Source organism: Sarcophilus harrisii, chromosome 3 (assembly GCF_902635505.1).
Source record: "Sarcophilus harrisii chromosome 3, mSarHar1.11, whole genome shotgun sequence".
Taxonomy (NCBI): domain Eukaryota; kingdom Metazoa; phylum Chordata; class Mammalia; order Dasyuromorphia; family Dasyuridae; genus Sarcophilus; species Sarcophilus harrisii.
The window spans coordinates 312590281-312614434 of record NC_045428.1 but is presented as its reverse complement, the minus strand read 5'-3'; the positions used below and the strand labels follow the sequence as shown (position 1 = coordinate 312614434).

At 34.9% G+C, this 24154-nt stretch overlaps 1 long non-coding RNA gene across 1 annotated transcript in view; it reads right to left on the bottom strand.

The window, feature by feature from the left end:
• LOC116422391 overlaps nucleotides 1-24154 on the bottom strand; it is a 33008-nt gene that overhangs the window by 8761 nt on the left and 93 nt on the right. The window contains exon 2 of the long non-coding RNA XR_004233006.1: nucleotides 18678-18787. This is a non-coding gene — a long non-coding RNA (uncharacterized LOC116422391). The remainder of the gene's footprint in view (nucleotides 1-18677; nucleotides 18788-24154) is intronic.

Below are 24154 nucleotides of genomic sequence, written 5' to 3'. Positions count from 1 at the left end.
TGGTCCCATAGTCCCATAGTGAACCCTGAGTTCACTTCAGCATCTCTTTCCCACCTATTATGCTCCTGGTAGTGAAGTTGTACCAACTAATCCAAGGATATGACATAAGTTTCCCCTTATATCCTAGTTCTCTCTCCTTTCCAGGGTTATCAAGACTATGTCTTCAGGCTTTGGAAGCCTTCTTGGGCTTCAACAGCCACACTGTCCAAAGCTTTTCAGGATCAAAAGCCTGTCAGGAACAGTATCATTGAAGTACTGGGACTGCAAAGCTCTAAACTGGCAGTTCTGGGGAAAACAGGCTCTGAATTCCTGGTGCTAACTGAGGAACAGAGGAAGTGAGACAGGTAATCAGACAGCACTGTGCATGTATGAAACTGTTCACAGTTGCTGTGAACCACCAGCCCCGTAAAAAAGAACCAGGATGGGGAGGACAGGGGAAAAGTTCTGACCACCTGTATGTAAGTCAGATGGGGACAGAGAACTTAGGCTGGTAAACTGTGAATTGTGCAATGCTTTGAGATCCAACACCCAAGGAAAAGACTATCACAGGGGAAGAAGTAAACAAGTGAATAAGGAGAACAAAGGGAAGAAAAGACTGAAGGTACTAAAATTTTCAGGAAAAAAAATCTCAGAGATCTTGACCATAAACAAATAAGTTAAAAGAAAAAATACAATAATAGAAGTTTATATGGTCTCCAGTGCTAGCAAGTGAGTAATGAATAAATCTATAACTATGAATAAATCTGAATAAATACTGCAAAATAAAGGAAAGTCATCTAATACTTTTCAAGACAGGGGATCCTGTGAAATTTGAAGAAAACATGGAACTACCACATGCTCTTCCTGAGTAGTTTGAAAGAAAAATTGTAGAGGGCCACAGATAGTGGGGTAACTCTGGGTAAGGTATAAGACCCTTCAGCCCAGAGGAAACTTGCTAACAATATCTGGTTTGGCTCCCCATTTCCCCTAAGGCTCCCAGTCTTCCTGAGAAGTCAGGGGGCAGTGACAACCTGTATTGTGATTAAAGTAGAGTAAGACCAGGTGGCAAAGATAGCAGGTGGCAAACCACACACAATTGCAGTTGTTTATGTGGTCCCATGTGCAGTATATACTTAGCGCATGCCCAGTGTTACTTTGGTTATATAAGGGTATGAGGGTATATAAGGGTTAGAGAATTTGGAATAAACAGACTCCATATTTCAACCATCCTTGGGAGTCTCACCTCCTCACCCCTCCACTAAGATGGTATGTTTTTTTACCCTGGCATGGAGGCTCTAGAAAGCACAGTACATCTTGTCACCCCAACTTAGGGGCTTTAGAAAGCAGGATACAACAAAAGATAAGAATTGTAAAAGCAGAATTTGACCTACACAGCAAAAATAATGAGCAGAATAGAAAAAACTTGAGTTTTTACTGGCAAGCCTTGGGGAGGGAAGTGAGATGGGGAGAAAAATAGATTGAAAATGCAAATACATAGAAATGAAGGACAACCTACAAGAAGAGAAGCAAAAAACAATAATATTAAAAAATGTTCACTATTCAAGCAAAACATATAGATCTAGAGCATGGATTTTGCAGAGGCAGGTTAAGAATCACAGTTCTGAGAAGAACATGATAGAGCAAAAAACCAATAATATTATAAGGAAGGAAATGATAAAAAAAAAGAACTGCCCAGAGTGTCTGAACATAGAAAATGAAATTCCAATGGAAAGACTTGACAGATTATTTATACACAATTAAAAACTCAAAAATATATAGTAGTTAAATTTCACAATGCAATTCAAAAACAAGTTCTATAAACCATTCAGGGAAAGAACTTCAAAATACCAAGGAAAGGACATTCAAATAATGTAAAACTATTTTGTACCCACTAGAAAAAGGGAAGGTGGAATAAAATAATCTGTCAAACATTCGAGCGCAGGATGCAGTCCAGAGTGGCCTATCCTGAAATCAATCTCATCATTATTACTTCTTATAGAATAAAAATATTCTATTACACTTATATATTGTAGCTTATTCAGCCATTCCCCAATTGATGGACAGATGGATGTTCAATTATAAGGAAGAGTTTGAAATATTTTTATAAAGAAAACCATACTGAAATAGTCATTTGCCTCTCAAACATCCTCAAACACAGAAATTCAAGAGGATCAAATAAATGCAATGGGCAAAGATGGCAACAAGAGTGACCATAGAGCGACCAATGAGAGGTTTTTGTTTTTCTAAATATGCACAAGGAGACTGGAGAGAAGGCAGAAATCTTATAGAAAGAACAGTGAAGAGGACAGGGAGTATTATAGACAATACCCTGTCTACTATGAGTCAATGATGCATGGGCTGAGGGAATGGGGAGAACCATATGACAACTTGGGAGGGCACATAAGATAGGGGGAGAAGAGCAGAGAGATAAAAAAGAGTAACAAATACACTAGTATTAAGGGAAGGGTCAGAAATGAGAGGAAGGTGACCTCTATGGTCTCAAAAAGAAAAAAAGCCTACAGGAGAGTAAATAAGGAAGAAGGAGACAAGACTGAAAAGTGAGGAAGCAAAAAATAAGGCTTTACTGGGAAAGTGGGAGGAGATTCCACTGATAAATGCGTCGGTGGAAGAAGAGACATGGTGGATAAAGGAAAATGAGAGATTTATGCTAAGGCCTGGAAAAAAAGGGAGTTGGAACCCCTAAGAACAAATGGCACATGGAAGAATGCGACATGAGCAGAAGATTTCCTTGAAAATATCTAGAAAATTGGTCAATAAGAGAGAGTATAAATTAGTGATGAGCTAAGTAATCAGGGATGTAGTATAGGAAAGGCTCTATTATATAGTGCAGTGTCCTCCCTGACATTACAAAAATTGACATTGTTCTGGGAGTGAGGCATAATGGGGAAAAAAAGGAATACATGGGGTAAGTCCTATAAGGCAGTGGCAGAAAGAAGCTAGAGGAAAAAGTTTACAATGGATACCTTAGAAACTGTAATTGTATGAAGAATACAGAGAGAAGAGAGATCAAATAATTATAGGAGTCATGAATTAGGGAATAAGAGTCTAGAATAAACAGAAAGAGAAAATGAATAAGAGTGAGAAAAATACTTTTTTTGGAAATGAGTGCAAAAATGAGATTTTAAAAAGTAATGAACAGGATTAGCTGAAAGAGAAGAGAAAAAGGAGAAATCTACTTGATTAACTGAGAAGAAAAAAGAAGTAGGAAATATATAACCAAATAAAAGCATAAGAAAAAAAACTGATAAATAAAACTCTAAAGGAAGAGGGAAAACAACCAAAAAGAGGAGCTCAAGAGTAAAGTGAAGAGAGTGAGTAGGAATAAAGCCAAATTTAAAAAAAAAGGATAAAAGTAAAATAACTGAAGTAATATAATACTATTTGTAGCAGAAGAGGGAACTTGAAACCAAAAAACTTATAGGTAGACAACATTAATAGAGAAAGATAATGAAAGTGATCAAACAGGAAAAAATATTTGTATCAAATTTCTCTGAAAAGGGTTTGATATGTAAGATACATAAAATACATGTGTTAATGAATAAATAGAATAAAAACAAAGGTTTTGTGTGTGCATAGAAATATATAGCTATATGCAATTGCCATTCCCAAAAAAAAGGGTCAAGAGATATGAAAAAAAGTTCATCTCAAAAAAATGAATTGCAAGATACTTTCAACCATATAAAAGTGTTTTAAATCAATAAGAGAAACACAAAACAAAACAAAAAACCACAGATCTAAAGTTTATCTTATGTCCTATAAACTAGTTTTTAAAAACAATCCAAAAAATGGCAACAATCTTTGAGGAGTTATGGAATGGCACATATTGTTAGTAAAACTATAAAATGGTACAGCTATGTTGAAAAGGATCTAGAATTAGGCAATTAAATAAAATGCTCATTCCTTTTGAACATAAGACTGATATTGGGTTTACACCTTAAGGAAGCCATCAATAAGGGGGAAAAAACTCCTCATATTCTACAAAATATTTATAGCAGCACTTTTTCTTGATATCTAAGATTTAGAAACAAAGTAGATACCCATTAATTGGAGAATGGCTAACCATAAGATCTTATATGGATTGCTGGTGAATATGGGATATGAATAAGAAAACTGTGGGGATAAGTCTTTTCCAAAAATAAAACTAATGACAGGCAAAAAGAACATGAAAAAAGAGATTTGAACTCCCCATGTTTTTTGACCTCTTATCCAGTTCCATCCCTGTTTTTAACTTGGGTTCTGACTTTCTCACCTTTGACAGATTAAATCTGTTTCTCTTGCAGCACCCCACCCCCAACTGGAAATTTCTATAGGAATGAAATGTATTGCAAACTTGGGTACATACTCTTTCAGGCAAATCACAAAAATTAAAAGAAATGATAACTGGCTTTTTTGTACTCTCTCTCTCTTCCCCACTTTCTCTTTCCCTCCTTTCTTCCCTCACTGATCCCCATAACTATGGTGGCTTCAAATATCTTCTCTATGTAGCTGTTATCTAAATCTAAATATCCAGCCCTCTTACCTTTTCTGAACTCTAAGCTCATGTTCCCAACTCTCTTCAGTTACATACATGCTCCATTGGCATCGCAAACTCAACATGTTCTAAAATTAATTATCATCTACTTAGGATCCCCGTACCCACTAATTTTTCTTTTTTCCTTGATGATATCACCATTCTTCCAATCACTCAAGTTAGCAACTTCTATATAAAACCTTATCCCTTCTATCTAATTTATAAGTTCTCTCTAGTCTACACTTCATCTGTTTAACCACAATCATTCTGGTTCAATCCCTCACTACCTTTCCCGTGGTCCATTGACTGCAATTGCTTCTTAATTGGTCTCCCTAAATCTAACCTCTCCTTGCCATCATCCATTCTCTATACTTTGCCAAATTGATCCTACTAAAGTACAGTATGCTCCTGCGATTCCCCTGCTTAAAGAACTTCAGTGGCTTCCTTTCATTTCTGGGTGAAATACAGACTTATCCATTTAGCATTTGAAGTCCTTCATAATTTCACTCTAGTCTGTCCGTATGATAGCCACATGTCAGGTCAAGATTTTTGCAAAGCACTTTACAAATAACTATCTCATTTGATCCTCATACCTACCATCAGAAGTTGGTGCTTTTATTGTCTCCATTTAATCATCCCCATTACTCCCCCCCATGTACTACTCCACATTAATCTTCTTGCTCTTCCCATTATGACATTCATCTCTCTGTTCCCTTCCTTCCTTCCTCACCTCACCTTCATTGAATCACCTTTTCTGCAAAATTCAGCCCAAATGCCATCTTTAGGCAGCTAGATGGTGCAGTGGATAAAACACTTAAACCTTGAATCAGGTAGATCAAATCCTACCTTAAACATTTAATGGCTGTGTGATGCTAAGCAAGTCATTGATTCTTTGCCTCAATTTCTTCAGCTATAAAATTGGAATAACAATAATACCTATCTCCTTGGGTTGTTGTGAGGATCAAATGAGAAATTTAAAAACTGTTTTGCAAATCTCAAGATATTACATAAATGCTAGCTATTATTACTCTCTCCTAAAGGAGACTTCCTGATTTCCTTGATTGGTAATGTCCTTCCTCAGAGAATATTTTGTTTTTATTTTTGTGTATAGCTTGGATTTAGTCATATGTGTATTATGTTGTATCCTCCATTGAAATGAACAAGTCTTTTAGGCCAAGGATTGTTTCATTTTTGTCCTTGTACCCCTAGCACCTTGTCGGGCACGTAAAAGGCATTTGATAAATGTTTATTGAATTGACCTGAATTCTTCTTGAATGCTAAACTCCTAGATAAAGTTTACTGTGGAGAAAAGAGAGAATTTCTTTTAAAAAGTTTTTTTTATTTGCTTAACTTCCAGAATCCAAGCAGAGAAGTTAAGAGATGAGTGAGAACAAACTAATTGTACAATATTTCAGAGTCTGATTCTTTTTGTACAGCAAAATAACGTTTTGGTCATGTATACTTATTGTGTATCTAATTTATATTTTAATGTATTTAACATCTACTGGTCATCTTGACATCTAGGGGAGGGGGTGGGGGGTAAGAGGTGAAAAATTGGAACAAGAGGTTTGGCAATTGTTAATGCTGTAAAGTTACCCATACATATAACCTGTAAATAAAAGGCTATTAAAAAAAAAAAGAGAGAGAGAGAGATGAGTGAGAAGAAGCAAAGGGCAAGAGATAAAGGCAAAATGAAGGGGAGAAAATTTGGACCATGTTTTTGACTAGCACTGTGAGTTACCTACTTTGTAAGTCAAGGGAAAAATATTCACCTTTAAATTCTTTCTTTGGTAGAGACAGAAGAGATCAGAATTCTGGATGACTAGGTCCTTAGCAAGATGGAATTCAATGGAAGGAAGTTTTCCTTTAACCTCTAGTAAACATAAGAGGAAGACCTGGGGAACAGTTGCTTAATTGAACAAGTATTTTAAATGTAGATTGCTATATAGATTGAGTAGAGCCTAAAGGGAGGAACAGAGGTCAATTCTCTAACAACACTAAGGGTTTTCCCCTCATTGGAGGAGGCCCTTATCCATAGAGAAGGTAGCATGGATCTGGCAGGCTATATAGTGAGGGCCAATAAGAGAGGGGGGAAAATAGTTGTTTTGACACTTTTTGAGAGAAGATTTGAGTTCTTTTTGTTTTGTATTTTAGTTGCATTAAATAAAGCTTCTTTTTATACTTGATGTATTCTTAGCCTGAGGGCTTGCCTGGAAACTAAAGGTCCCTTTACCCTTTCTATACTAAAGATAGAAACATGCTACAATCTAATGAGCTAAAAAGTTGGTTTTGTTAGAAGTGCCCTAATAGTTACTCCAGTTGTATAAACATAGTCTCAATTCGAGGTTATAGGTTTTTGTTTGTTTCTAATCAAGCCAGCCTTGCTGAAACTAAGGAAGAAGGAAGAAGAAGGAGAGAGGGAGGGAGGGAAGTGCCGGGTAACTTAAATCTCATATATGACTTAGACCACTATTTCTCTTGGAAATTAAAGTGTTCCACCAAACCAACAGTCTTGCTTCCAGCTCAGCTCCTGCAGCCATAACTGAAAAGCAAAATCATTTCCGAGAGAGCCCATTTTCCCCAATCACCACCGGTCACAATTGCTCTCAAACTGCCACCAATAAGCAGATAAGTACAAGAGTGAAAAAAGTAGTAGCTCTTCCTCCACAGCCCGACTATTAGTCCTGCTTTCAGCCCAGCCCTCCTAGCCCTCATTCAAGGAAGCAACTTTTGTAGAAAAGGGGCAATCATCCTTGTCAACTGCCAGCTGACTGCCACATACAGAGCAGATAAGTCATCCTAGCTAAAACATCTTGAAGGAAAGATTGGACCTGCATATAACAAGTAAATCAAACCAATACCATCACCTCAACCACTATCTCCCTTCAGACTGAAATGGAGAAAGTTCAAGATCCTAAACCCATAGCAATGTTTTTAGCCCAGCATACTCTGTCATCCTCCTGGAAAGCAACCCCCATAGAGATGCAGGCTGGCAACTGCTCCTGTAGGTGCTATAAATATAGTAACAGATACTGAAGACCCAGAAAAGAAAGTGCTTTCTGAAAGTCTTTATTACTATCAAATGGTTCAACATCATAAACTGATATCATTTTAACATTTGAAATGAGATTAAACAGGGGTGGGTGCCAAGGACTGTCTCCGCATATATATTTTGTTTTTAACAATAGATTTTTATTTTCAAAATACATGCAAAGATAGTTTTTAACATTTACCTCTGCAAAACCTTGGGTTTCAAATTTTTCCCCTTCCCTTCCCCCTGCCTCCCTCTCCTAGACAACAAATAATCCAATATAGGTTAATCATATTTTGCATGTATTTTGAATGATGGAAAGCTATTATAAAAAATGAAATATTAAAGAAGAGACTGTGACATCTACTTTACTGCTACAATCTAAGGACTATGGGATCTTTCCATATGACTTAAAGGTGAAACATTCCATATGTGTTGGCTGTTTCCCCCATTGGTATGTCAGTTCTATCCTGTCTTATTTTTCTATTTGTATCCTCAGTACTTAGCATAGTACTTTTCATATAGTGTTTAGTCAATATTTTTCATTCATTTATTCTCATCTTAAGTTCAGAACTTACTGTTTTAGTAGTAAATTGTTTCTGTTTTCTTTGAGATATTCATAATCAGGTTCACTGTCATTAGCCATGTAAGTCAGCACAGGAGGTAATGTAGGTTAGATAAGCATGGACATTCTGAGAGGTGGGGTGCTTAAATTGTGACTCAAATTCTTCAGGTATTCAGAAGACTGGTTATCTATATTGTTCCTATTCTAATGCAAGAGAGAACTTGAAGAAATAATAAACAGGAAATGAATACTGATTAGATGTGATTGGAAATGAAAAGAGGGGAGTCAAAGATAATTGAACTTTCAAGCTTGGCTGACTGGTAACATTATACTCCCTCATTCCCACCTTGTTCCATCTTCCTGACTAAGGCTATTTTCATTTTTCTCTGAGATTGTCCCACTGTGTGCAATGAGTTTTACCATGGACAGCACCAATAGTGTCCATATAAGTTTGAGTAAACCATTTAATATTACCACTTATCGGTTTCTCCATCTATGTAATATAGGCAGTGATTGTATCTCTTCTACCACTTAGAAGAATGCTGAGGATAAATGTGATAATAAATAGGGAAATTCTTTGAACGTAAAAAGGCTATGTAAATGGAAGGAATCATTTATTATTTGTTTTGCTTAAATTTATTATGTGTTTGGTCTGATCTTAACCATTAAAACATTTCTGGCCAAATCTATTATAATAATCTATTTCCTTATGACAACTTTTTAGAAGTGACCTCAAATCAGGATAGCTCCCCAATTACAAGCAAAGATTAATCCACCCAGCTTAATTCTTTTATTTTTTTTGTTTGCACTATCTCTATTTATCCATACAAGTTAGAGCTACAAATGAAGATCTTCTAAATCAAAGCACTTAAATACTTCTCCTACCCCTCAGAAAAAAAGGCAGTAGTAATCATAAAAAGAGAAAAAGAATTGTTCTTAGGCCAATACTTTAAAAAAATCAAATTAAGAGTTCTATTCCCAATATGGAGTGGGAACCAAAGATGAATTGAAGGACAAATCAGGGAAATTGATCAACTTATGATCTTCCTTAAAGTATTGTGGGTTTCAAGAAAGCCATTTATATCTATTTTCAAATATATGTACTTAAAAATCCAAAGCCAACTGAACACATAAAAGATTTTTAGATTATCCACCATTTTGAACAATCTGTACCAATTATCTCCTGCTTTAATTAGTTCAAGTAGTAAAGAGCCAAAAATTGACTGGATATGCAATAAAATCTAATCAAAGATTGAAATGGAAAAGTGTAAATAATGAGCAAAAGAATCACAACCACCTTTGAGAAAAGATGCTTATTTTAAAAGTTCTGTTTAGATACCACTAGCCTGTCTAATTTTTCCAGACTTTCAAGACAACCTTCCTTTCCAGTTAAGAATTGTGCAAACATTGCACATCTTCAGCATGCCTTGCTAACCACAGATTCCATTATATGTTTAATAATTGACTATTCAATAGAGCATTGATGCATTTTTGTCGGGAACTAATTCACCTTTGTCTGTGCATCAGCATGAATATACAGCGAATCACAGATGCGATCTTACAAGTGCTTTCAAGGGCTCCATTCAGTTCAGTGTTTTCAGTGTTATTCATGCCAGGCACTGTTCACAAAAAAAGCATTCTCACATGCTAAAAACATCCTGCAAATGTGATTTATGAAAGCAGGCAGATTGTAAGACTACACCTTCTCCCTTCTAATGAGAAAGAACAAATCACTATATGCAAGGTGCTTAACCCATCCACGAAAATTGTCGAATGCAAAATTAACAAAAATGAATACCCTTACAGCCCATTAAAGCAGGGGACCTGCCCAACAGGAAATCAAGTTGAGATAAGTTGGAGGAGAAAGCAAATATTTCATACATCTCAGCTTTTCTGAAGTGAAAAAAAGGAGGCAAGGAAAATCCCCATTGTATCCGGTGGAGATTTCACCCTCCTTTTATCGATTTGAATTTATGAATTTTAGAGGGATTGCAAACAGCACAAATGGTGCATAATATTTTGATGAACTGGCCGCATTGTCCTATGTAATGCTTTCTTGTGAAGGAGAACTCATAATCTTTTGGCTGAATAAATAAGCCCAGGGCTGATGGTGTGGATCAGATGTTTAGGATGATTTGTATTATATTAACTTTGCAGATTAAAAAAAAAAGTTTATGAACTTATTCCACAACCATTCTTATTCACTGCCATCAGTATAGCTATATTAAGTCAATTTCTCTAGACTTCAAGTGAGTGCTTGCTTAGCGGATGCCTGCTTATTCAATTAGATATAACAAAGAAAGAAGACTTCCTGCTAGTTCTGGTTACAAATGCCCAAAGTTCAGCCTGTTTTAGGGGAAGAAAAGAATCAGCTGTTAGAATAGGTAGCAACATAACTCCTCTGCAATACATCTTTTGAATTATCAAATATTCTGGGTGGGTGAAACAGTATTCTTCCTGACTTTTGCAGAGGCTAGGCACATGATTTGATGAGTCATGTGTTGTTATTCATAAGATTAACTGTTCCTTTCAAATACCTAATCACAAAATCTGATTCAACGACTTTCTCACTATTAAAGCACAGGTCACAATTTGAGATTCTCTGCTTGGGTGTTGGGGGAAGAAGTCTAATTTTTTTCTTTCTGAACTTATTCTAAATGAATTATTCATTAATTCCATCAAGGAGCTCTTTGTTATCACATTTTAGACCTAAATGAAATGAAGTTGTTGTCTCCACCCCACAATTTTCTTTGTGTTCTTTGTTGCTTTCATAATTTTCATCAAATTGACTCTAATACCATCACTGAAAATTAGCATGGACTCAAAAGTCTAAAGCCTTCTGAAAGAAACCAAACTGTGTCTCTTAACTCACAGAAAATATAACCCTTCTTCTAATGCTTATTGGAGGCTTACTTAAAATTCACCTCGGTTGGAAGAACAAAATCTGATGACTACTAATTAATATTACATTAATGTAATAAAAGCCATTTGAAAACTTTCCAAACATTATTGCCTTGTGTTCACCTCTCAAATTAGTCTACCTAATGTAATATCCAAAAAAGGACCATGTCATAGACAATCAATTGGATGTAAGATTACAGAGGCTGTCCAAATCAGAAGCCAACCAAGCTCTAAACAAATAATCAGATTGAATTTTTCAAATCTCCAGTAGCTAGAAAGCAGAATCAAGTTAAGAAATTAGTATGTGATGACACAACAGGAGACATTTTAAAAGTCTGTCTCCAGAGATTGGGTCTTTTATGGCAACCACTTATAGGTTGTTGCTTTGAAGGGTTTTGTCTCATTCTGCATTGATATGCTATCATGCTCCTCAACCCCAAAAATGCTGTGACCCTATCTGAACTAGTGATTACATATAACGGTATATGGCTTCAAAAATATTGTGAAATCAATTTTATTTCCTGAACTGCCCTTTCCTGGGTTCTTAATAATTGAAAGGCTATTTAAACTCCAGAGATCCCTCAAAAAGTCCAAATAATTTTAACTATTTCAAAAAAAGAAACCATATAATATAACTGAAGCAATATGGTATAGTATAGCAAGGGCACAGGCATTGGAGTAAGAGGATGGACCTGGGTTCAAATCTTGCCTTACTTTGGAAAAGAAATAAACTCTCAGAGCCTCAGTTTCTTTACTTATAAAATGAGGGAATTGAATTAAATGGGCCTTGAGGTCCCTTCTAATTCTCTATTTATAAACTTAGAGTAATAAGCTACTGATACTTCACTGAAAACTTGGAGACTTTAAATCATATGGTAAAGATTCATTCATTCATTTAAAAGGTACTTATTAAGCAAATATACAAAAGAAGCAGAGTAAAGGTAAAAGTTGACCTTAGTGTCAGGAAATCTGTGTTCTGTCCAGCTTCTGACCCTTGTTAAATGAGCCACTCTGGGCAGTCACTTAACCTTAATGCAAACAATTGTATAAGTTATAGATTAGCTGCCAATCTACTTTGGTAGGTGGAATTTGATAGTAAATTTTTATTAAGAGTCTGTTGTGTTTCAGGGACTATGCTAAGTGTTGCCTACAGAAAGAGGCAAAAAAAAAAATCTCTATCCTCAAGAAGCTCATAATCTAATGGGAGAGACAACAAGCAAGCAAATATGTACAAAGCTATATACAAAGAAAAAAAGAGGGAAGGGATTAGAATTAAGAAGTTAAGAAATGCTTCTGGTAAAAGATTGGATTTTAGCTGAGACTTGAAAAAAGTCAACCAGTAGATAGAGATGAGGAGGAAGAGCTTTCTAGGCATGGGAACAGTCAAAAAAATGTGTAGACCTATAAGATGGAATGTTTTGTTCATGAAATAGGAAGAAGGCCAATATCACTGGATCAAATAGCATATAGTAGGGGGTAAGGTGTAAGAATAGTGAAAATATAAGGGAGCAGTCCTATGTTATGAAAGCTTTGAATGCCAAACAAAATTTCGTTTTGAACCTGGAGTTGATAATTAACTGGAGTTTATTGAATAAGGGATTTGGATGGTCTAATTTTGGAAAATCACTTTGGTAGATGAATGGAGAATGGATTGTAGTGGGTAAAGACTTCACACAGGCAGACCAGCAGGCTATGATAATGGTCTAATAGTAAGTTGATGAGGGCCTGCACTGGGGTGTTGGCAATATCAGAGAACAGGAAGCGTATTGAAGAGAGATTGCAAAGATGAATTTAAAATAGCTTGGCAACAAATTAGATAGGGATGGGGGAAAGTGAGAGAGAATAAAGTTAAGGATGACAAGTAAGTTGTGAGCCTGAGAGATGGGAAGTAGGGTTATGCTCTTGACAATAACAGGATTAGGAATAGGAAGGAGGACACTGGGGAAAGATAACTTCAATTTTGGCCATGTTAAGTTTAATACATCTACTGAACAACAGTTTGAAATGATTGAAAAGCAGTTGGAGATGTAGACAGGAGGGCAGCAGAGTAGCTGGGACAGGATAGGTAAATTAAAGAATCATTAATATAAATCCATGGGAGCTAATGATATCCCAAGGGTAGGGGGGAAAAGAGAAAACAGCCTAGAACAGAACATTAGGAGACATCTATTCTTACTTTCACCTGGATGAGGATCTTACAAAGTAGTTTGATAGGTAGGAGGAGAACCAGGAGATAATAGTGATTTAAAAACCTTGAGAGAAGAGAGTATCAGGGAGACAAGGAAGATCAATAGTCAAAGGCTAGAGAGAAGTCAAAAAGAATAAGGATTCAGAAAAGGCTGTTGAATTTGACAACTAAGAGATCAAAAATAATTTCAGAGAGAGAGAGAGATAGTTCAATAGAAAATTAAGTCCATACTCTAAGTTTCCATATTAGGAATTTGCCATCCTGATTAAATCACACTACTAGGTAACGCTTTCCTCAACAAAGGTTCACACTACTGTGACAGATGCTAGAGGACATGCAACAACTTTGTCACTCTACTGAGTCTGGTTTGGAATATGGTAGTTGGAAGCTGATAATTAGAGCTATTCCTATCTTATGGAGAACAAAGATGATGACTTGGACCTCAGTCTTAAATACACAGTCACAGGCATGCACTGATTAGGATAGTGTTATACCACATGCACACTTCACATATACAATATACATTCCTTTTCTTAATCAGAGAGTCAGGACACTAACAGTGGGAAGGAGATAACTGTCATACTTCCATACATTCCTTTGGCTTTCTGTTAGTAAATTCTTTTCCACCTTCAAGCCTGTTCTTGAGGTTCTTTTAAACTCCATTTGTTCTATATAACAATGTTTGGAGAGGTGAAAACATACTCTGATTTGCCTAAGGTACTTTGGCTCCTAGAAGTGATTCTGATGATGAGATTTATTGATTGCTTCTTGTGAAAGTTTTTATTAATTCTTTGGTTATTTCCATTATTGCTCTGATTCTAGCAGCAATTTGTTCATCTGCTTGTTTTCTCAAAAGGGTGGAGAATTCTTAAAGACACTGCTTGGGATTTTGAGGCTGAAATATTTCAAATTGGATTTCAGTTCCTAAATATCAGGTACATAAATGAATGAATAAAATTGGATAAATAGGCAATGAAATTGACACTGTCATCAATTTAGTCATCTATATGGGAATGAGCTACTACACAGATTATCTTATATTGAATTTTAAAATATTAGTTTTGTCTCTCCTCCCAACTACATCCCTGTGGCATAGTTAACAAATGACTTATCAAACTCTCTAAGAAAAAATCTCCAGGACCAGATGGATTGCAAATGAATTCTACCAAACAATTAAGAACAATTAATTCCAATACTGAGTAAACTATTTGGAAAAATAGGTAGAGAAGAAGTCCTATCAAATGCCTTTTATGACACAGATATGGTATCATATGACATATGACATAATATGATGCTGATACCTAAACTAAGAAGAGTGAAAACAGAGAAAGAAAATTATAGACCAATTTCCCAAATGAATATTGACATAAAACCTTAAATAAAATATTATCAAAAATATTACAGCAATTTATCACAAGGATAATACACTATGACCAAGCAGGATTTATACCAGGATTGCAGGATTGGTTTTATATCAGGAAAACTATCAGCATAAATGACCATATCAGTAACAAAACAAACAGAAATCAAATGATTACCTCAATAAATGCGGAAAAAGTATTTCACAAAATATAACTATTATTACTAATAAAAGCACTAGAGAGCATAGGAATAAATGGAATTTTCTTTAAATTGATAAGTAGCATCAACCTAAAATCTTCAGCAAACATTATATATAATGAAGACAAGCTAGAAACATTCCCAGTAAGATCAGAGGTGAAACAACAATGCTCATTATTAGTAATATTAATATTATTGTTGATATCAATTATTATATTAATATACTAATTATTATCAATATTGCTAATATTATTAATATTAATAATATTATTGATAAATATTGTATTAGTAATATAAGCTTTAACAGTAAGAGAAAAAAAAGAAATTGAAACTATTAGAGTAGGCAATGAGGAAAAAAGCTATCATTCTTTGTAGATGCTATGATGGTATATTTGGAGAATCCTAGAGAATCAAACTAAGAATCTAACGAGAAACAACTTTAGCAAAGTCACAAGATATAAAATAAACCCACATACATTTTCATAATTTCTATATGTTACCAACAAAGTCCAACAGCAAAAGATAGAAAAAGAAATTCCATTGAAAGTAATTATAGACAGTATAAACATCTAGGAGTCTACCTGCTAAGACAAACCCAGGAACTATATGAACACAATTACAAAACACTTTTCACACAAATAAAGTTAGATTTAATTGGAAAAATATCAATTGCTCATCAAGGCCAAGATAATATAAATGACAATTCTATCTACATTAATCTATTTATTCAGTGCCATAGCAATTAATCTGCCAAAAATTTCCTTTATAGAGCTAGGAATGTGTTCAGAAGAATTGTACATGTTTAACCCCTATAAGACTGTTTACTTCTTGGGGAGGGAGAGAAAAAATTTGGAACACAAAATCTTGCAAAAATAAATGTTGAAAATTATTTTTACTTATATTTTTAAAAACCCCACTATTGCGAGGGGAAATAAAACAAGTAACCTATCTTTCATATGTTTAGGAATTATCAATTACTTTTGATATTTATATTTGAAAACCTACGCCAACAAAAGCAGAAAATGAATTTTGCAGCTAAAATCTTGAGAAGCATATCCTAAAGGCATATATGTATTTTAAATTATCAATGCTATAAGGGCAGCTATGTGATGCAGTGGATAGAGCACTGGTCTTGAAATCAGGAGGACCTAAATTCAAATCCAGTTTCAGACACTTATAAGCCATGTGATCCTGGGCAAGTAAATTAACCTTGATTGCCTCAAAAAAAAAAAAAAAAAAAAAAAAAAAAAAGAAAAGAAAAGGAAGAAATGATCAATGTCATAAAGCATCTTCTCTCAATTCACACATATAATCAATATTTGAGTAAATAGTAAATGATCAAGTAAGATTGTCTATCTCAGATATCAGAAGAGTGGTCCAAGTATATAATTTTTATAGTGCATAGTGAAATTGATGATAGATACTAATGATATTAAGTATGGTCTTTACAAAATTTCTCTTCTAAGTAGCTCATTGATCCTCAGCTACCTTGCATCATACAATTTTGTGTCATGATTGAGGTTTATAAGAAGCACAATATATTGAAAAAATGCTGAATTTGGAATTGAAAAATCTTGGTTAATGTTCTGAATCTACCTTGGACAAGATCACAGCTATATGAACTTGTTCTACCTTAAGACCCTCAATTTCTTCATCTATAAAATTAAGGACTTAGGGAAGATAAATTCTAAAGCTTAATATTCTGAGATTCTGTGAGAGCAAAAATAGAAATTATACAACCTTAGATTTTCAACCTAAAAATTAGATACTTTACAGTCAGTGTAAAATTAGGGATTCAATTATGTTTCATGAAATGCAGTTAGAATCTATAAAAATCAGATGAAATCTTCTAGACAAATTTAGGAATCATGTCTCACTGTTTTGAAAAAGAACAGGTTTTCTCACCATCTATTTCTCAGTCGTCAGTATTAGTCAATGTTCCTATGTAGATATGCCATATTTGAGTCAGTCTCACTTCTGTTTCTTACCTTTTCATTCCTTAGGTGAGTATATTATATAGTATTTTGAATTTGCTTCTCTTGATGGTTATCCACTTTGAAACTTCCTACTCTTGCACATAATAGGCACTTTATAAATGCTTATTGGAATAGATTGAATTTCCTTATTGAAGACTATAACCTTCCAGTTCTTGATCTGGAAGAGAATGACAGCCCCTAAATTCAATGGGTTAACTGCTTCATTTTTTACTAAGCTTCAAGCCTAGATGTTTTGTGTTAAAAACTTAATTATTCAGATTTTTAAAAACTTGTCTAAGTAAAATACGTTTATGATTCAAGAAAATGTTTTTTCTTCTGTTTGCAGGTAATATTATTTAATTTTTGCGGTAGAAAAGGGATTTTATTTAGGAAGAAAAGAGGAAAAAAGAGAAAAAAATTTTGTTGAATAGAAGACCTAGGGGAGATAATTATAGAAATACTGCAGATTCTGCATTAGCTAGAAAATTGTAGCCATTTCATTGTATGAGTGAGGCTATTTTCTTTTGTTTCAAAGGGCATACTTCACCTTTCAAAGGGCTAATTATGGCACTGACTACATGTTCCACTCATGTGCTCAAATTTCATCTTTTCATTAACAATAACAAATAACAAAATTGTGGCTGAGCTGCAGAGATATTTCAGTTGATGGTTCATATAACAAGCAAAACGAACACTAATCATTTATTTCACAACTAAGCCTAGATTCTGCGTTATTGACTTAGCTCCCCCACCCCCATCCATGCCATTAGGATACTACCATTTGCCTTACCACACATATATACGCATATACCTTTTGCAAAACTGTGGGAATATTCACAAAATAAAGTCATGGAACAATAGGAGAATGGGATTGCTTCAATAATCATGTACCAAGGACAGTGTAAATCACAAGTTATAAAATAAATGTTTTGCTTGTTAATACATAACACTCCCATCACATAGAAAGAATTTCTTTACTGCACAGGAGGTCCAATTCTGAAAGCATATTCAACTATTTGAATTCAACTTGACCTATGTATATAAGTCTAGGAAAAATGAATAATTTTTATTATATACACATATGTCTATGTAAAGCTGTAGCATCCACAGCAGCCAGACTCTAGGAAACCATCTCGATAGATGGGCTAATCCATGTTGAGGGTAACCGATGTGACTCAAACTTGTCAGTAAGCTAGGGAAATATCTACCCTAAGCACATAAAGACTTCATTGAGAGGAATGTGTGGATGAGAACAATTTGTTCCAGTGGCTTTGAAAGCAGCTGAAGCAGGCCCTGTAGAGCGCTTAAAGTTTGGTCAGACATTGAAGATATCAACACCATCCACTGTTTCCCAGGCCATCACCACTTGTTTTGACTTTTGTCTTGCTACTGGCTTTTGATGATTCTGACTGAGAGAGAGAGACTGTCAACTTTGTGCAACTCTGCTTTACTTAAATCCAATTCATATATAAGTTATACAAACATTGTGATGTCATTGGTCCTCTTTGAAAATGAAGGACAAACAACCGCATATGCATGTATATATACATATACTGAAAAAGAGAGAGAGGAAGGGAGAGACAGAGAGAGGGAGAGAGAGACACAGAGAGAGAAAGACAGAGAGGGAGGGAGGGAGAGAAAAAAGAGGGAAGGGAAAGGGAGAGAAGAAGAGAGGGAGGAAGGAGAAAGACAAAGAGAAGAGAGGAGAGGAGGGGAGGGGAGAGATGAAGAAGAGGGAAGAGAAGGAGAGAGGAGAGGAGAAGAGGAGAGGGGAAGAGAAGGGAAAGGAGTAGAGGAGAAGGGAAGGAGGGGAGGAGGAGAGAGAGAGAGAGAGAAAGAGAGGTAGGGAGAGAGGGAGAGAGGGAGAGAGGGAGGAGGAGAGGAGGAGAGAGAGAGGGAGAAAAAGAGAGGTCTTGACCAGAGTATGAACATAAAAGCACACTTACCCTTTCTGAAAATGATCTTGTGGGAAAAAATTCCTTCTTGAGGGTTTATTTCCATAGTGGCTGCCAAAGGAATAGGGCAACCTGTCACATCCAGTCACCATCATCTGATCCTGATTTGCCAGAGGAAAGACAGGCCAATTAGTATCTGGCAATAAGTCATCAGGTGCAAATGAAGGGAATATGCAGTCTGTTTCTTCCTTTCTCAAGAGGCACTTAGCCTCTCTTCTATAGCAGTGATAACTTGAAGCTCTGTTGCAGGTGCCATCTGGCACCTGAGCAGAGCATGGGCCTGGGCCTAAATGTGAAACAATAAAGATGGATGAAAGACTCAGGGCTTCGTGCAACCAATTACCAACATTTTGTGTGAGATCTGAGGTAATCAAACAACCCTTCACAGGTGATCTGTGTTCTAACACATGATATTGATTGAATATAGATTGAAACATGCTAAAAAAATGAATGAATGAAGAAAGACAAAAGATGGAAAGGAAGGAAAGAGGGAATATGGAAAAAGAGAAAAAGATATGCTGCCACGGAGAAATTACCCAGCCAAAAAGTTGGAGTTTCAAGATAAAAAGGATATATTTTGAAACTTGGGAGTGCTTGCAAGAGGGAAAAAAAAAGGGAGAATTGCTTTTTCATTGGAATTAAATTTTTATGTAAGTGTATATTTTTTAAAGTAACCCAGGGTTGTGATAACAATAATCTCTTAAGAAGACTACAGAATGACAAAATTAGAAGGGATTTGAGAAGTTATTTACTTTAAATTTTATCTGATGGATTAATCCTCTTGACATCAGTTACCCAAAAGTTTGAGGCATAGCTTAAACATTCTTTTAAAAAACCCTCTCACAAAAGAAAACTCACTATTTCAAAAGGTAACTCATTACATTTTCAGATCATTCTATTTGTTGTGTAGGTATATTGAGCTGAAGTCTGCTTCTCCAATTTTATCATCTACTAATCTTAGTTCCACCTGTAGTTATACAAAATATGTCAAATCCCTATTTCCCCAACATGATAATTCTTCAAACACTTGAAAAAAGCTTTCACCCAAAGTTTTATCTTTCCCAAACTAAATATTATGAGTTTCTTCAATTGATACTCATATAACTCATTTTCAAGTCAACTTAATATCCAAGTCCTTGTCTATCCATTAAATTCTCTCTCAAAATACAACACTCAGAATTGAGCACAATGATCCCAAAATGATTTTACCAAGGAAAGAAAGGTGGGCTTATTACCTCATTTATTTTAAATATATTTCCATTAATACACTTAAGTTATATTAACTTAAGGAAAGTTAAGGAGGAAGTGGGGAAGGAAAGAAGAGATTGCTGCTACATAGCACGGTTCTCTATTTAGCTTGCAGTCGACTAAAATGCCCAAGCATTTTTCACATGACCTGTGTGTAAAAGACCTGTGTATGAAGAGGGTGTATTAAAGTACAAAGAATATGAAACTAGACATGAAGCTAGACCTATATGAGTTTGAATTACTACCTTTGACTTTTACTAATTGTGTGGCCATAGGCAATTCAAGTTACTTACCTCTCTGATCCTTGCTTTCCTCATATATAAAATGGAGTGTATTCTTTTTGTACCTACCTCAGTTGTTTTGAAGATCAAATGAGATAAAAGTATATAAAACACTTATGAACATTAGCTATCATTATTTATATCTCTCAAATTCTATGCACGTGTGTTTAATTTTTTTAACTTAAATGTAAGACTCTGTAATTATACCTATTTCATATACTAAAATGCAGCCCATTGCTCCAAAACATCAAGATCTTTTTTGGATACAGACCCTACCATCCAGTATAATAAGTATGTTTCCTAGATTTATGTCACTCTCAAATTGAATGAATATGTTAATTATTTAATAAATAATTGAAAAAAAAATTTGAACAACAACAAAAAAGGATTGGTAAGTACAGTCTTACAATAAGTTACCACAAGTCTCTCTCCAGGTTGATATATATAGTAATCATCTGGGAAAGTCAGTTTATTTAACTATTTTTTTTTATTTAGCCTACATCTCTCCATGTTGTCCATAAAGATATGTTTGGTTTGTTGCTAAATTTCAAATAGATAAGATTTTCAGCATACTCATTAATTATAATTTGTAGCACCTATCTTCTTTCCTCTTTTAAGAGAATAGTGGAAGATAAAATCTAGAAGAAACCTAACAAGCTCTCTAATACAACCAGCATCTAACCATAATTCCCTGTGGCAGCATCACCAATAAATAATCCACTAATCTCTATTTAGTTGCTTGTCGATTCTGACAGCTACTCAACAGATCCTGTTCATTCCTAAGGATCCAAGTTCTGGGGTAGTCCCAAGCTCATCCTACATGTTTGTGCTTACTCTGTTGGACAAAAATTCTAAATTGTGTTTATTGTTCTGGGAGATTCTCAGAGTATCACACAACTTTACCCTTGTCTAGAAGGCAGAATTGATTCATTGCCAAAAGATATGTAGATGATCCAATCAGAAGCCAGATCTCAAGCCTCTACCCACTAATGAAAGCTGCCTCCTTTAAGAACCTGCCTTATTTCAGAAAGCCTTAGATATGATATCTTGACATAGTAGAGACAACTCTCCATAAAAGTAAACAAAAATGCTTAAGTACTATATACAACTAAGTCACAATGTGTTTAGAATCAAATTTGCTAAAGTCATATTTTATTATTTACATGCCCTTGAAAATAGATTGTCTCAAGAACTCTGAGTAACAGACATGATAAAGTAGCTTTTACATATTCTAAATATTAATCTAGGACATTATTTTTTCATTTAATCATTAAATGTAAAATGTTGCAAATCAGGATAAAATATTTCAGAGAATAAACTCAAGGACTTTTGGTAGTATTAACAAGACAAGACATATAACATATAATCTCTGGAAACCTTACATAAGGGATATTATCAGTCTGCAATATTTTAAACAAAGTTTTTTTTTTATTCCTTGTTGTCATAGTTGCAAAACAGTTTCATCCTCATTCAATAATTCTCTTTCGTTTTGTCCTTGTCTCTGCCTCTGTCTCTGTGTGACTCTCTCTCTCTCTCTCTCTCTCTCTCTCTCTCTCTCTCTCTCTCTCTCTCTCTCTCTCTTCAAAATTTAATGTCTATCCATATATTCTACTATTTTTAGGAGGAAACAGAAAACTGATTTGCTGAATGGAAAGCAAACCACATAGCTACCATCTACCTAGCTGCTCCAGAAAAACTTTGAAGTTTACACTAGACAAAGTAATGATCAAGAAATTCAAAGGGAAAATATAACAAAAGACTTCTTTCTTCCAGCCCTAGACAACAGGTTAGCCCAAGGGCAACCAATAAGTCCAGCTACCAGTAAAACTAACATTAACTCAAGGTAGGCTTTAGCAAGACATGTAATTCTTCAAGACTCTTTGTCCAGAGGCAGTATGAGTTGAGGATTCCACTGACCAAGTTCAAGAGTAATAAAAAAAAGTACCAAGGTAGGAAACTTAGAGGTGTCAGAGACTGGCAACAACTATAGCAGCATAGCCGTGTAGACAGTTCTTGTTTTCTATAAATTCACATTACATAAATTCACAACATAAACATTTGATTTTACATAAAAAATACTGAAAAAAAAATCTTCATTCCAAAAAGTACTATATTAACTTTGCTGTACAGAACCGTATTTTCTCTCCCTGTACCTGTCCTGACTGTGTACTCTACACTTCTAGAATAGAATAGGACCTTGACTTCAAACTTCCCACTCTCTCTACCAACTCATTTGCATATCCAGACCCTAGAAGTCTGCCCCTTTGTGTTTTTTCCTCTCAATTCAGGCCAGGTTCCAATGTAGTTAGCCCTACTCTCACATATTTGAGAGCGGTCTGCAGTTAGACTAAGACAGCCCAGGCACATGAGGACATGGAGATTCCTAGAGTTCTGTCCTAAAATACCATAGAGAGTCTATGAAAAATTCTCAAATTTATAGATTGGGGAGGAAGAAAAGTAACTGCCAGAAGTGGACATTAGTGCAAGAATCCAGGTGACCTAGGGTAAGACTAAGCAGGGTCAACCACTTTAGCCAAAAGTACAGCAGTCAGAAGAGACATTTTAACACATTTTATAGTAGATAATGTCTTCTTTGATTTTCTTTTCAGCTCTAGTTCAATGAAAAAAAGCCCCAATTTATCAAACTAGAGCTGAAAAGAAAATTAACCAAAGAAGACATTATCCACTATAAAATGTTATTTTATAACTAAAGATGCTTTAGCCTAGAAAGAGAAAATTACTCTGACAACTATAAACAGAGATCCTAAGAAATAAATGGATTTTTTGCATGGACTATATGAATACCTAAAAGAAATGAAAAGAGATAATAAATAGAAATGCATACACATGAAAGAGAATCATAGGGAGTGATCATCCCTTGAGTCTTGCTTTCATCTCAATTGACCAAAGAAGAGTAGAATAAGCAGACACATACACATACATGCACAAAGAGTTTGGTGTAGAAACATATTCAACCTCACAGAGGAATATCAGTGAAAAGAGATAAGGGAAAGAAAGGAATAAGAGGATGCATAAATTCAAGAAGAGATTAATCACAAGCAAAAAAAATCCTAAACTCAGAGAGGGGATTCTGAAGAGATGTATAAAAGGAAAATAAGAAAGAATAAGAATGTATAATAAAGAGAAGATAGGGAACAAAGAAGATAAAAGAAAGCATGAGAGAACAATAGGATGAAGAAAAATACACAATTAATGATTATAACTGAATATAAATGGGATGAATTCACTGTTAAAATAGAAGAGTGCACAACATCAGAACAACTAATATCTTGACATCCTTTCTCTCACCTACAATTTAGGAGCTCTAGGTATGCTTAGGTAAGCTCCTTAGGGAGTTTGGATATAAGATGACCTGAGCATGCTCCAAATTTCTTATTATAAGAGCAAAATCTATCATGAACTAAATAAACTATTATGAACTCAATAAAAAAACATGGATATCAATCATAACATCAGAGAAGGAAACAAAAAATGGCTTAACTAAAAGAATTAAACAGGGAAAACTACATTTTGCAGAAATATGCCATAGGCAATGAATTAATTTCAATGCTAAGTGTATATGCACCAAATGGCAGAGCATTAGAATATGTAAAGGAAAAACTAGGAGAAGTGGCAAGCAAAATTATGAAGTAGAGGACTTCATTGTACTCCTTTTAGAACTAGGCAATTTAAACAAAGAAAAAAAGAACAAGAAAAAAATTAAGCACTTGAACAGATCTATTGTGATTACTAAGTGAGAATAAAAGGGAGTATACATATTTCCCAACTATATGAGGAACCTTTACAAAATGTGACTCTATATTAGATAGATGGTAGAACAGTAGATAGAAAATTGGGCCTAGAGAGAGAAAAATTTAAATTGAAATCTGGCCCCAAACCTTTAGCAGATTTGTGATGCTAGGCAAGTAATTTAACTGA